Source organism: Equus caballus, chromosome 27 (assembly GCF_041296265.1).
Source record: "Equus caballus isolate H_3958 breed thoroughbred chromosome 27, TB-T2T, whole genome shotgun sequence".
Taxonomy (NCBI): domain Eukaryota; kingdom Metazoa; phylum Chordata; class Mammalia; order Perissodactyla; family Equidae; genus Equus; species Equus caballus.
Genome location: NC_091710.1, coordinates 37,925,912 through 37,939,291, shown reverse-complemented (window position 1 = coordinate 37,939,291; position 13,380 = coordinate 37,925,912). Strand labels below are relative to the sequence as shown.

General features: G+C 35.8%; 1 protein-coding gene across 5 annotated transcripts in view; it reads right to left on the bottom strand.

Annotated features, from left to right (window-relative positions):
* Nucleotides 1-10,352: 10,352 nt before the first annotated feature.
* The window catches only part of MICU3 (mitochondrial calcium uptake family member 3), a 99,639-nt gene continuing 96,611 nt past the window's right edge, over nucleotides 10,353-13,380 (bottom strand). For all 5 annotated transcript variants that reach the window (XR_002804436.2, XR_011433131.1, XM_001488647.7 and 2 more), the window contains one exon: nucleotides 10,353-12,666. The gene's annotated coding sequence lies outside the window, so the exon portion shown is untranslated. The remainder of the gene's footprint in view (nucleotides 12,667-13,380) is intronic.

The window sequence follows — 13,380 nt, the reverse complement described above, 5'->3', positions numbered from 1 at the left end:
GGGCTCCTCTCATTATTACACCCAATACCCACTTGCAGAATATTTGCTTCTTATTTTGGCATCTTTGAGATCTACCAGTTTAGAGGTCTTAGTCCTCAAGTGGAGCATGGTCCCACCAGGGGACATAACAATGGTTCCATTTTTTGGAGAAAGAAGAGACTGCCATCTGGCTACTTTGACCTTCTTATGCCACTAAACCAACGGGCAGAGAGACGGGTTGCTCTTCGAGGTGGAGAGATTGATCCCTATTACCAAGAGGAACTGGGTTACTGCTACACGTTAGGGGCAAGGAGGACAGTGTCTGTAACCCAGGAGACTCTCTGGGTTTCTTAGTACTCCATACCCAATAGGAAAGTTTAATGGAAAACCACAGCCACTGAAAAAAAAAGCAGGATGGCTGACTCCAACCCTTCAGGAATGAGGGTTTGGATTACTTGACCAGGCAAAGAATCCTGATCAGCTTGGGTTCTGGCTGAAGTTTGGGGAAGTAAAGAATGGACAGTGGAAGAAGGAAGCCATAGATAACAATTAGGGCCTTGTGACCAATTACAGAAACGACTATAGTTGCTTTTCATATTTTCTTTTTGCTTCTTATAGGTCTGTGTTTATGGGTATATGTTAGCTATTTTCCTCTTCTTTCTCCTTTCCATTAAAAACATTTATATACGAGTTAGAGGTTAATTCTACAGTTTATAGTCATTAGGCAACAAAATATTCAGTGGATCTGTGATGGATTATGAGGGGTAATTAAAATAGCCCAGGAGGCATATGCAATGATTGTTGGGCTGTCCATCGCCTCATTTGAGAAGATGGTGAGTCTCCTGTCGGATGAAAATACCGAGTTGCTTCATTGTTGTATGGCATTCAAGAGTGTTAGAGGGTACATATGGAAGCTGAGTGGTGAAACGGGTGGACCATGCTCTTTATCAATTTATTTTCTTTCAGCCCCAAATCCACCCTTTTTGTCTACTCTGTAACAACAAAGCTGGATTTTGTAAACATTTCTCCTTTTTAGCCAGCCTGGTATTGAACCTTGTCACTAGAGGGTTCTGGAAGGACATTGGAGGAGGAGGGGATTTTCTCTTCCTGGTTCTGGTATGACTTACTCTCTAGGATCTGACAGACTGCACTTTTCCCCCACTTCTTGATCCCTGCCTGGTCTCTCCAGTGCTAGGTTCCTGCAGGGAGCAGCTGTCTCCAGCATTTAGTGACAGCCCGCATTCTGCAGTGCTCAACTCAGGCAGCCGTGGTGCATTTGGGATCCCCAGATAGCTTGAGACTTTGTCCCAAACCAGATCACGGCTCCCACATCCTCTCTTCAGCCCTAGAATCCCAGAGCCACCCTGCGAGTAAGCTGGGCTCCTGCAGAGGGCTGCCTCTCCAGATCTGGTTCCTGCACTACCCAGCCACCAGCAGCTCCCCCTGGTACTAGTGAGTCCTGAGGCTCACCAAGGATTCTGATGATGATCGAGAACTCCACTTCTATGTGGATGGCCTCTCCTGGTATCCCAGAGACTTCCAGAAAGTCCACTTACGAGGCAGCTCAGTGACTTCACCATCCAGTAAACCAAAGCTGTGCCCTTCCCAGACCCCAGTCTGGGTCTCAGCCCTGGTAGGGCAAGGACTCTGCCTTGGGAGCTCCATCTCAGCCCTGGTGGTAAGCGTTTGCTCCTGGTATCTGCTGCTCTCGTGTTCATTAGAATTCCCTTTCATTCTCACCAGTCTGTTCCCCCTTATTCCAATAATTCTTTGTGTTAAATTATCCTCTTTAAACCATTCTGTTATTTTTGTCTCCTGACTGAACCTCCACTAATACATCTGGCAATATTCCTGGCCTTGACATCTACTTTGTTTGATATTAATATAACCGCTCCAGTTTCTTATCATTAGCGTTTGCATGGTATTCTTCTCATTTTACATGATAGAAAAAATCCTATCCATGTCTTTATATCTAAAGTATATCTTTTCTAGACAGCAAATGACCTTCATAAAAAAAACCAGTTTGATCATATCTGTTAATTGAAATATTTAATGAATTTACATTTAATGTAATTATTAATTGGTTGGATTTATGTAATCATTTTGCTATTTTTTCTATTTCATCCTAGTTTTCTTTGTTTCCCCCTTTCCTGCCTTCTTTTGGGTTAGTCAATATTTATTATTGCATTTTTTTCATCTATGATTCTATGGGTGAAAATATGTGTTAATTGAATGAATATTATATCATTTCACCTATAATGTAAGAATCTTACAACAGTATATTTCCATTTACCCCTTTCTGTCCTTTATGATATTATCAAAAATTTCAATGATAAACTCCACACTGCATTCTTACTATTTTTGCTTTAAACAGTCGATTACTTTTTTATACATTTAGGAGAAAAAAATTTTATATTTACTAAAAATTTACCACTAATGGCAAACTTCATTATTTTGAATAGATCAAAGCTTCAGCCTGGTTTCACTTCCCAACAGCCTGAAGAACTTGTTTAACTTTTCCTGTAGTGCAGGTCTGCTGGTTGCATGTTTTGTAACCTTTATCTGAAGGTGTCTTTATTTCACCGTTATTTTTAAATGCTATTTTGCTGAATACACTATTCTACGTTGACATTTCTCTTTTCCTCTCTATACTTGAAAGATGTTATACCACTGTCTTTTGCCCTCCATTGTTACTGAGGAAAAGTCAGCAGTTATGCTTATCACTAACCTTGTGAATAACATATCTTTGGTCTCTGGATGCTTTCAACATTAAAAAAAAATTCTTTTGGCTTTTCACCACTTTGGCTAGGATATGACCAAGTATAGGTTTCTTCACTTGGGGTTTGTTGAACTTCTTGAAATTCTGGTTTATATATTTCTTCAAACTTGGAAAAATTTTGGCCATTATCTCTTTTGATATTGTTCTGGCCTGCACCCCATCCCTGACCTTCTCCTTTTGGATTTACAATTACACTGATGGTAGACTGTTTATGCGGTCACCGAGGCACCTTTTTTTTCTCAGTAATTTTTCTTCTTTGTGCATCAGTTTGGCTAGTTTGTATTTCTCTGCCTTCAGGTCAGTGAACCTTGCTTATTCTGTCTCTAATCTTCTAAGTTCACACAATGAATTTTTTATTTTAAATATTGTATTTTCCAATCGGTTATGTTTTTCTGTATATAATTCCCATTTCTTCTCTCATTATGTCCATCTTTTCCTTTAAACCTTTGAACCTATTTATAAGAGCTCTCAAAGTGTTTATTTGCTAATTCAAACCCCTGGGCCACCGCTCATTTGTTTCCACGATCTGCTTTTTCTCCTGGTTAAGGGTCACATTTTCCTGCTTAGCATCAGTAATACTTGTCCACCTTATAGTGGATGTTGTAGATACAACATTATTGAAAACATGGATTTGGTTGTCTTTCTCTAAAGAGTACTGAATTTGTTTGGGCAGGTAGTTACTATACTGGCAGATCAGCTTGATCTTATCAAGGATTAATTTTAGGTTTTAGTAGGGTAGGTCTAGAGTTGTCCATACTCTAGAGTAGCCTTACTCCTAAGGTATGTCCTTAATTTAGTTCTTGTTGTTTGGTGAGGCCTTTACACTCTGGCTGATTAGAACTCCAATGTCTCCCAGTGCTGCATGACCTCCAGCAGCTGTTTTCTGCCATGCCTCGTGGGGTCTCACCCTACTTATGTGCAGCTTAGTATTCAGCCAAAGACTTAAGAGTGCCCCATGAAGATTTCTGGTGCTCCTTCTTTGCACAGCTCCCTCTTCTCTGGTACTCTGTCCCACAGATTCCAGCTATGTGAGCTATCCTTAACTCTGGGCTCATTTCTTCCATCCCATGAAACTTGTTTTCTGTTTAGGCTTCACTTCCCTCTGAAAGCCAGAGTGAATGTAGAGGTCACCTCATGAATTTCCTTTCTCTCAAGGATCAAAGCCCTGATGTGTTTGTTGTACAGTGTTGTAGTTGTTTATGAGAGAAGGATAAGTCTAATATCAGTTACTCAGTCATGGCTGGACCCAAAACTCTCCACTGAGGATTTTTTGTTTTTGTTTTTTAAAGATTGGTACCTAAGCTAACATCTGTTGCCAATCTTCTTTTTTTCCCTTCTTCTTCTTCTTCTCCCTAAAGCCCAGTATATAGACATATATTCTGGTTGTAGGTCTTTCTGGTTATGCTATGTGGGACGCCACCTCAGCATGGCTTGACGAACAGTGCCATGTCTGCACCTGGGACCCAAACCCACAAAACCCCAGGCTGGCAAAGTGGAGTCTGCGAATTTAACCACTTGGCAATGGGGCCAGCCCCCCCCATTGAAGTTTTGATTTGAGCAATTACATTTTTTATTTCTGTAAATTCTAGCTGGTAAGTGTATCTGTTTAATCTCTATAGGTCTTTTTTGAAACTCATTTGTGCAATTTCATAGTTTGTTTCATACACAGCTCTCATGCATTCTGTATTCAGTTCAAACATAGGCATTCTTCGGAGTCTAAATTTATTGTCCCCGTTGATTCTCACTCTTGGTGGCTGGCCTTCCCCGGATTTGGTTGTCTTTAAGAGGTTATACTTGATTGTAATGTATGGGAGTCTTGTGGGATGGTTTCTTCTGCTTTGGCCAGTTGTGTGTGTGTGTCATGTGTGTGTCTGTACACTCATTTCAGGACCCTTCAGGACCTCCTTGAACATTTTAGCTCAGCAGAGGGGGTCTCAGATTCAGGTTCTCCTCCTCATTGCTCTTTCAAGGCTTAACATACTCACATACTGTCAGTGTAGAACTCTGACCTCAGGGCAGTCATACCCCTCCACAAAGCCTGCAGGCTCCCTATCTTTATAGTTACAAGGACCTGTGAGCTCTGTTGTTTTGGCCTGAGATCTCCATCTGTGTCTCTGGCTATTGCCAGCAGGTCTGCTCAGGCTCTAAGCTACCTGGTCTACATCACCGGCTACTTGGGGCTCAGCTCTTTAACTTTTTAAAATTTATTTTTACCTTTCATTTTTAAATTTTATTTTAATTTTTAAAGGAAAAATCCATGGAGACTAGAAATGCTTCAGTGTATGTTGTATTTGGGAGTCTAGCTATTGTGGAGGAGAAGTTAACCTCTGAGCTTCTAAACCTCAAGTATTAGGGAGAAAAAACATATGTATTAATTTTATAATTAGAAAAATAAAAAAGGCAACAAATATCTGTATCTGAATTACTAATGTACATATTTATGTGGTAATTAATCACTATGAGAAATTGAGTTAACAGTATAATCTATTTAGCATTTTCGTATTGCTTAATTTACTTCTTAAGTCCAAATACTAGCTAAAGGATACTTGCCATTGACTGAATCTTTGTAAATTTTAGAAAAACATATTTAAGTTGACAAATGAAGACTGACATTTGGCCATGCTTTAATAGGCTGAACACCAAGCAAATCCTACTTCTTTATTTGTTCATTTTGCAATAAGTCTTGACATCTCCTTCTCCTCTTTCTTACATTTGCTTACTTAGCAGGGTACAATGCAGTTTTGATGTGCAATCTGATTTCAAAAGAATCTTTGAGACAGCTAATCTCCTGTACACTCATTGTAATTAAATATTATAGCACAAATGGTATATAAGATACTCAATTTCTTGAGAACCTCTTTGCACCAAAGAGCAATGACATAAAAAAAGTATAGATTTTCAGAGTGGTTTTTTTGTAGATTTTTCAGCTTGAACTTTTAACTCTTATAGCACCTAGAGCTTGCAAAGAGTAAAGCATTATATACCACAGACTGGAAATATCTTTATTGTCTTTCATTCTGCCCTACATTCTCAACTTTACCTCAGTCTAAAATCTGCTAGTAGACAAATCTGCTGACCTTCAAGCCGCTTGCTTCATCCTTGAAAATATGCAACAGGCAATGCCATACTGAATTGGACTAATAATCAAGATCAACTTTTTGTCTCTTATGGTAAACATCACCAAAATAGGTTTTGTAAGGAGGTATGGCTGCTATCTTTAACGTTTTTAACCCGGTAACTGATTTCCACTGATGCTCTTTTGTGAAATAATCTCTTTCCCATCCCTACCATCCAAGCTTAAACCACGTGATAGCTCCATAAATTCACAATCACCATTATATTTTTATTTTTCTTAAAACTATCTCCATCACTTCAGGAAGAAGTAACCTATCTCTGGATTTGGTGACTAAATCCACCTAACACATGACCTTCATGATTCAGTCCCCCTGTTTCCAGACTGAGATGCCAAGTTTTAAAAACGTGCTTTTCTTTAAAAAGTAAACAAAGACATAGTAAAAACATTTTACTATGTAAAAATTTGACATAGTAAAAACATTTCAGTAACAGCTCCTTAAATATATTATACGAGCTTATGGCCCCCTTCATTAAATAACCCATAGCAGGGGCCGGCCCTGTGGCATAATGGTTAAGTTTGTGCACTCCACTTCAGCAGCCCGGGCTTTGCCAGTTTGGATCCTGGGTGTGGACTTGCACACCACTCATCAAGCCGTGCTGTGGTGGCACCCCACGTAGAAGAACTAGAAGGACTTGCAACTAGGATATACAACTATGTACTGGGGCTTGGGGGAGGGGACAAAAAGAGGAAGATTGGCAACAGATGTTAGTTTAGGGCCAATCTTCCTAAAAATAACACAAAACCCATAGTGCCATCTTCAAAGGGCCTTCTGAACAAAACAGGGGCTAGGCTTTGAACTATGAGGCAGGAGAAATTTGACCAAAGAGAAAAAATATATTGATACTGATGGTCCAGTTCCCTCCCATGAAACGGCCCAGCCAGAACAGCGGTGAGAGGAACCCGTCAGTCAGAAGCTCATTCCACGCACGCAGAGCTTCCAGTTTGTTTTAACATAGGAACACATGGCAAAAGATTACCAGATAGTTGAGAAAAACCTCTACTATGAGACACCTAAAATACAAACAGAAAAAAGGAAGGAGGCAATGAAGGAAGCAGAAGAAAACTACAAAAACACTGAAATTAAGTAATCAGAGAGAGAATAAAAGCTACTGAAAACACAAAACAAGAATAGGAGACAATAAAATGGTAAATTCAGAGAAAAATTTAAAAAATATGATGGAATAAATGAAAAACAAGAGAATGGGTAGAAGGTAAGAAGGTTCTCAAGAAATCTTTTAAAAAGGTACATTAAAAAGACAAAGAGATAAACAGTAAGAAAGAAGAAAAGAAAAATTCCAGGCTGAGCATAGGAGATTCAATATCTGAGTAATAGAAGTCCCAGAAAAACTAGACAGAGAAAACAAGGCGGGGAGGAAGTTCTCAAAGAAATATAGATGGTCCTCGACTTATGATGGTTCGACCTATGATTTTTCGATTTTATGATCGTGCAAGAGCGATATGGGTTCAGTAGAAACCGTACTTTGAATTTTAATCTTTTCCCAGGCTAATATGCGGTACGATACTCTCATGATGCTGGGCAGCAGTGGTGAACCGTGGCTGCCAGTCAGCCCCACGAACACCAGGGTCAACAACTGATAATCGACAGTGTGCTGTGTAGCCAGCGCTTGGACGAGCACCCATACACCAATTCTGTTTGTCACTTTCAGTACAGTATTCAAGAAACTATATGAGATATTCAACACTTTATTATAAAATAGTCTTTGTGTTAGATGATTTTGCCCACCTGTAAGCTAATGTAAGTGTTCTGAGCATGTTTAAGGTAGGCTAGGCTAGGCTATGATGTTCGGTAGGTTAGGTGTATTAAAAGCATTTTCGACTTACAGTATTTTCAACTTATGATGGGTTTATCAGGACGTAACCGGATCATAAGCCCAGGAACATCTGTAATTACTTTATTTCCCCCCAGAATTGAATGCCATAAGTTTTCAGGTAGAAAGGACTCTTGAGTGCCCAGTACAAACAATGAGTAAAAGACCTTTGCCAAGTTACAGCAATGAGCAATTTTAGAACAGTCGGGATAAAAAAGAAGATTCTACTAACTTCCAGAGAGAAAAAATCCAGCTCAGAAATCAGATTGGCATCCGATTTCTTGAGAACAACACTGAAAGCTGGAAAACAATGGGGCAGTGCTTCAAAGTTCTGAGGGAAAAGTGTGCCATTCTGGATTTCTACCTCTGGACAAACTGTCACCCAAGCATGAGGGGAGAATAAAGGGCATTTTTAGGCATACAAGATCTCGAGCATTTATTTACCATGCAGCCTTTCTCAGGAAATATGGAAGATTGTGCTCCACTCCAAAAAATGAAATGATAAAAAAGAGGAGGACCTGGGAGATAGAGAAGGTAAAATAGAATCTGCAAGAGATGGAGAAGGGAGATGCTGGAATGACGATTCTGCATCGGGACTACAGAACAACCATTCTAGATAGGACAGTGAGACGGAGAGCGCCAGGAGGCATTTCTACAACTATAATGAAAGTTTACATATTACTTGATGTGTTAGAATGTATAAACAATGTATGTTTAGTTCTGGAGATGAGTCTGGGGATAAATCAATGATAGGTAAATGAGAAGTACATAAAAAATTAAGCAAACTGTAAAGGAGAAAATGATGAACTCTAGAGAAAGTAAGAAAATCTTTAAGGAAGGAAATATAATAATTGATGATGATGAAATAATTGATTTAACTAAAATTATGCTCTAGCTATACTGAAAGGCTGGAGAAGGGGAAATGTGTGTCTGTACATCTTGGAGGGGCTTGTGTAAGAGCCAAATCCTCATCTTCCATTATAGGAAGTTGACAATTAATAATCTAAAAATTAAATGAATCTACAAATATTGGTATAAGCATATTATCTTGAAATATGAAGGCAGACACCAAAAGAAACTGCTAAAAGATTTGAAAGATTGCCTCTGAGGAGCAGCAATGAGGGAAGAGGTATGCTGGTTTTCATTTTAACCCTTTAGAGCTCTTTGCTTTTTAACAGTATGTACACATAACTTTGATGAAGATATATTAAATATAATTCTATGCAATGAAAGTGTGTTTTGAACGCACGCAGTAGCATATCACACACTCTTCGGTACCTTACTGCACTCCTGTAAAAATATCCTGCAGATTATCTAGTATCAGCATGATAAATGGACTTTGTTCTTTTTCATAGTTACGTACTAGTTCATTGTCTAAATATATTTGTTGACATGCCTATTTATAAATATGTTTTGGGATATTACAATCCCAGAAGTAAAATTCTAGATCAAAACTTTTAGATATTTCTATATTGCCCTCCAAAGACGTTCGACTCAAATTTATAGCCTTACCGACAATTGGTCCCCACACTTACCAACACGATATACAACAAAACCACTCTATCTTTTCAATCTGGTATGTGAAAGGATGTATTGTCATTACTGATTTAACTTGCATTTCTTTACATTTATTTCTCTAAAAACTGTCTACTCAATCCCAATTTTTAAAATCTCTCCTCATTCAGCTCCCTTCTCCATTCTCATTTTATCTATTTTCTATTTCTCATAAACACTTGTCTTTCTCTTCTTTACAATACTGGACAAAATTTATCTTTTCCAAAAAACTTTTATAATAATGTTTTTACTTCCTGAGCATTGTATATTTATGTGCATATAGTCACAATTATAGGTATATTCCTCAGTTTTTAAGATGTGTGACCAAAATACTGTGTTATAAAGAGAATTATAAAGATATAAAGAGAATTATATCTTTTTGTTGATTTTCATTATACAATATTTCACAGAATTTAAGATGTGATTGATTGCAAGATGCACCATTATTTCATGAGCTACTAAGAAAGTAAAAATGCTGCCAATTAAAAGAAAAAACCCACAATGTTTTCATATCATTTAGAATTTTTATTTTTACTTATAGAATATTATACAATTCATGTTTTTACATCCTTTGGACTTAAAAGCACTATAAAAATGTTAATTTATTGTAAGGCTATAAAAAGTAGGATAATTAGTGTATTTTGAAAACTGGTAAATTTCTAGGAGTTTTCTTAGTTAAGATGATGCCTACAAAATGCCAACATTAGTAAAACAGGGGCTGCTGGTTCTAATTACTTTAAGCCATTTAAACTATTCAGTTCTGTAAAGCATAACTGATAGTCCATTACGTCTCATGAAAACTTTCGGAAAGCTTTCCAGTACCTACCAATGACCATAATTCTATAATGTACGAATTCCTACTATATACTTAGACAGGCTTTATAGCTCCATGATTTATCTAGTGTTGATGAGATTAACAGTGTTGATGAGACTGATGTCATTAGCATGCATTGCTAAAGCAGAGGGTATAAGATCAACAGAAGTTTGGTAACCAACAAAGATCAGCCAAAGTTTGGAGGTGATACTTTTTGGAAAGACATTAGTTCACAGATTTACATAAAAACAAAGTACTAAGTTTCTTGATTCAAGAGCAGGTATATTTATTTTAAGATAATATAAGAATGTAACATAATCTGCTTTACAATTATATTTTATAATAAGAACAATAAACTGGAACTTTAAGTTAAATGAATTCCTTAATATGAAATGATTCTGAGAGAACCATAAACCTTTTATCAGGGAGACTTTCTGTAAAGAGTATGATAGTAAAATTTTACGTATAGCTTCATCTTTCCAAAGAATAATTGGCAGATGGAAATGCTGAGAATAAGAGCATACATGTATTTAGTATATTACTATTTTCAAAGCATTTAAATTTTTTTAATTGATGTAAACAACAATCCAGTGAGACATTTTACCTCCATTTTACAGATGATGAAGTTCAAGAGTGATAATATAGGGAATTACTGTAATTTACTACTCTTTTCCATTTTAATTGATTAGAATATTTCATTTATTCACATTTTAATATTATGCTGCAGTCTTACAAACAAATGAATATCCATTCACTCTGATAAGCAATAAAGAATAAAGATTGCATATGTAGGATTCCTTGGGGAAATGGCAGAATTATAAAGAATTTTAATGAGCTAATTCAGTTTTTAATCTATATTTATAGGACTGTTCTAAATAGCAGTTTTTCCATGTATGCAAGATAATATAACTTACAGTCAAAGATAAAAGTAAACTGGATCTTTTCAATGGTTTTAAAATAGTCCTGGGGCATGTTAATGAGTGGGTAGGCATTTTCATTTAGTCAGTCAATTGAAGCAACCTTCAAGCAGGTGAAATTAAATTATTATACTCTATGGAATCTTCAAATTTATGCATCATATATTTCTATAACAATGTAATAAATACTATCAGATAAAGAATGTAAAAAGTCTAACAAATACATAGTCAATGTTAATAATAACATTTTCTTGGAAATAACATTACTTTTATAAATAGACTGATGGAGAACTACCAATTTCACATTTAGTAACATAAAAAAAAGTCAGTGTTTCCTATTTTCATGTGCAAAAGCAAGGTAATAGTTGGAGTGTGTGCAATTTACATTAAATACATCTTAGAAAAGAAGAAAAATGAACTTATCTTCCACATACAGTATATAAATATATTAAACTCCTTGTTCTATTTTTGTATAGTACCCTTTCATAACCTATACTTTTTAATTGAACAGATTTCCATTAAGTACTATTGAATTATTTTCTCCATGCGAAAACCCAATTTTGTTTTTCAATAGAAAGTTTTCCCTTTCTTTTTTATGATTTATTATTTTGAAATAAGGAATTATATTTAAATTATTCATTATTACTGGTTGTGTGGCATCACTTTTGCATGTGGTCCTTTTACAAGAAACAAAATAATAACTTTTACCTAATATATACATCAGTCTTCTAAACCATTTTATATTAGTCTTTTATAGTACTCATTTTGACACTACAGACATATACTAAGAATATGCAATAAGTTACCAAGCTGTAAGATATTATTTTTAGTAGTGTTATTAACATACACCATGTGCAATCAGGAGCAGCATCATGTTTAAGATGATAATGACAATGACAGTGACTACTGCTACAACAACTACCAGTGTTTCTACCATCAATATATGACTTATTTTGAGGAAAAATATCTACGTTTTAAATTTCTTTACACAAAAGAATAACAGACATTCTGTTACCTTTGGTAAATAAACAAAAACTTAAAAAATTTTTTACATGATTCAAACAATATATGTTAAGTACTTTTAAAAGTTAAAAGTACAATGTAAACCATCATGTTTTATAGTAGTTTAATTTCTATTTGTTTTTCAAAATTATTTCCATGTAACTAAAAACCTGGCAAATAATGAGGATTTATTAACAATTTTAAGAGCCCTGAGATAAATCTCAAGGAATAGTCATTTTCTGAAAATAAGTTCACAGTCTAAAACCAAAGGAAATATGTTGTTGTTCATTTTTAAGTGATCTAGATTCCAGAAGTCATACATTATTTTGAAATGAGGCAAATTTCTAATAAATTAAAAAATATTTAAAATACATTCTGACATAGTCATTGGAAGTATCTATATACTTCTGAAGGGAATGAAAAAGTGCAGAGAGTTCAGTAAATCAAGGCAAAAGCTCAAGTTGGTAACATATAACATTTGTAGTTAGTGAAGATCCATTTTATCTCTTATGTTCAAGAAAAAATGATAGTTAGCGTTTCACCTTCTCCTTCAATTCTACCCGTTCTGATCCCAGACCTCCTTCCGCTCTCTGAAATTTTTGCTTGTTGCACTTGTCATGTAGATAATAATGCTTTAAACTTTGCTTTAGAAGTACCTAATTAAAAAAATATACATATATAAGCAATATTTATTTAAGATGAAATTCAGAGGTGATTTCATCAATCAAATATTATTATGATAATATGAAACAGTCAGGTACATAATAAAAACACTCGGAAAATATAAGATTCAAAGACAATAATAAAATATTTTCTTTAATTTAAAAGCTCAGTGTTTTCTTTAGTAACTTGTCTAATCCAAGTCTTATAAAGGTCTAGAATAAATGTAGTCATTTTTATCTATGGTTCTCTGTACGACTACATAGAAGCAACAGTGTCAGTGTGACACTATTACAAGTTGGTTGGGAACACCACGCATATGGACATATAAATGGTATAGTCCTACTTTCTTTAATGTTTACCTTCTTACAGGGCACTAGAAAGTTTCTCAAAATAGGGATTAAGACCTGACTTCTTTTGTTAGCTCAATCACAGCAGTTACCACCTTAGATAAATAAATAAACCTACTTGCCAATAAGCATTTTAGACCAGCATTTCCCAAATGGGTTCCATAAAACATTAGGCCTCAAAGCTACTTTGCAAAATACTGAATACTACAGTTTTCCTTCACAGAGACAAACGAATAGTGGCATATTAAGATCTGATAAGTTCTAAGGGGGAAGGAACGTATTTAACTATGTTTATTTTGGTATTTCTCAAACTTATGTGACTAAGCAGCTTCTCTTTTTCTTTTAAAGAATAATATGCAT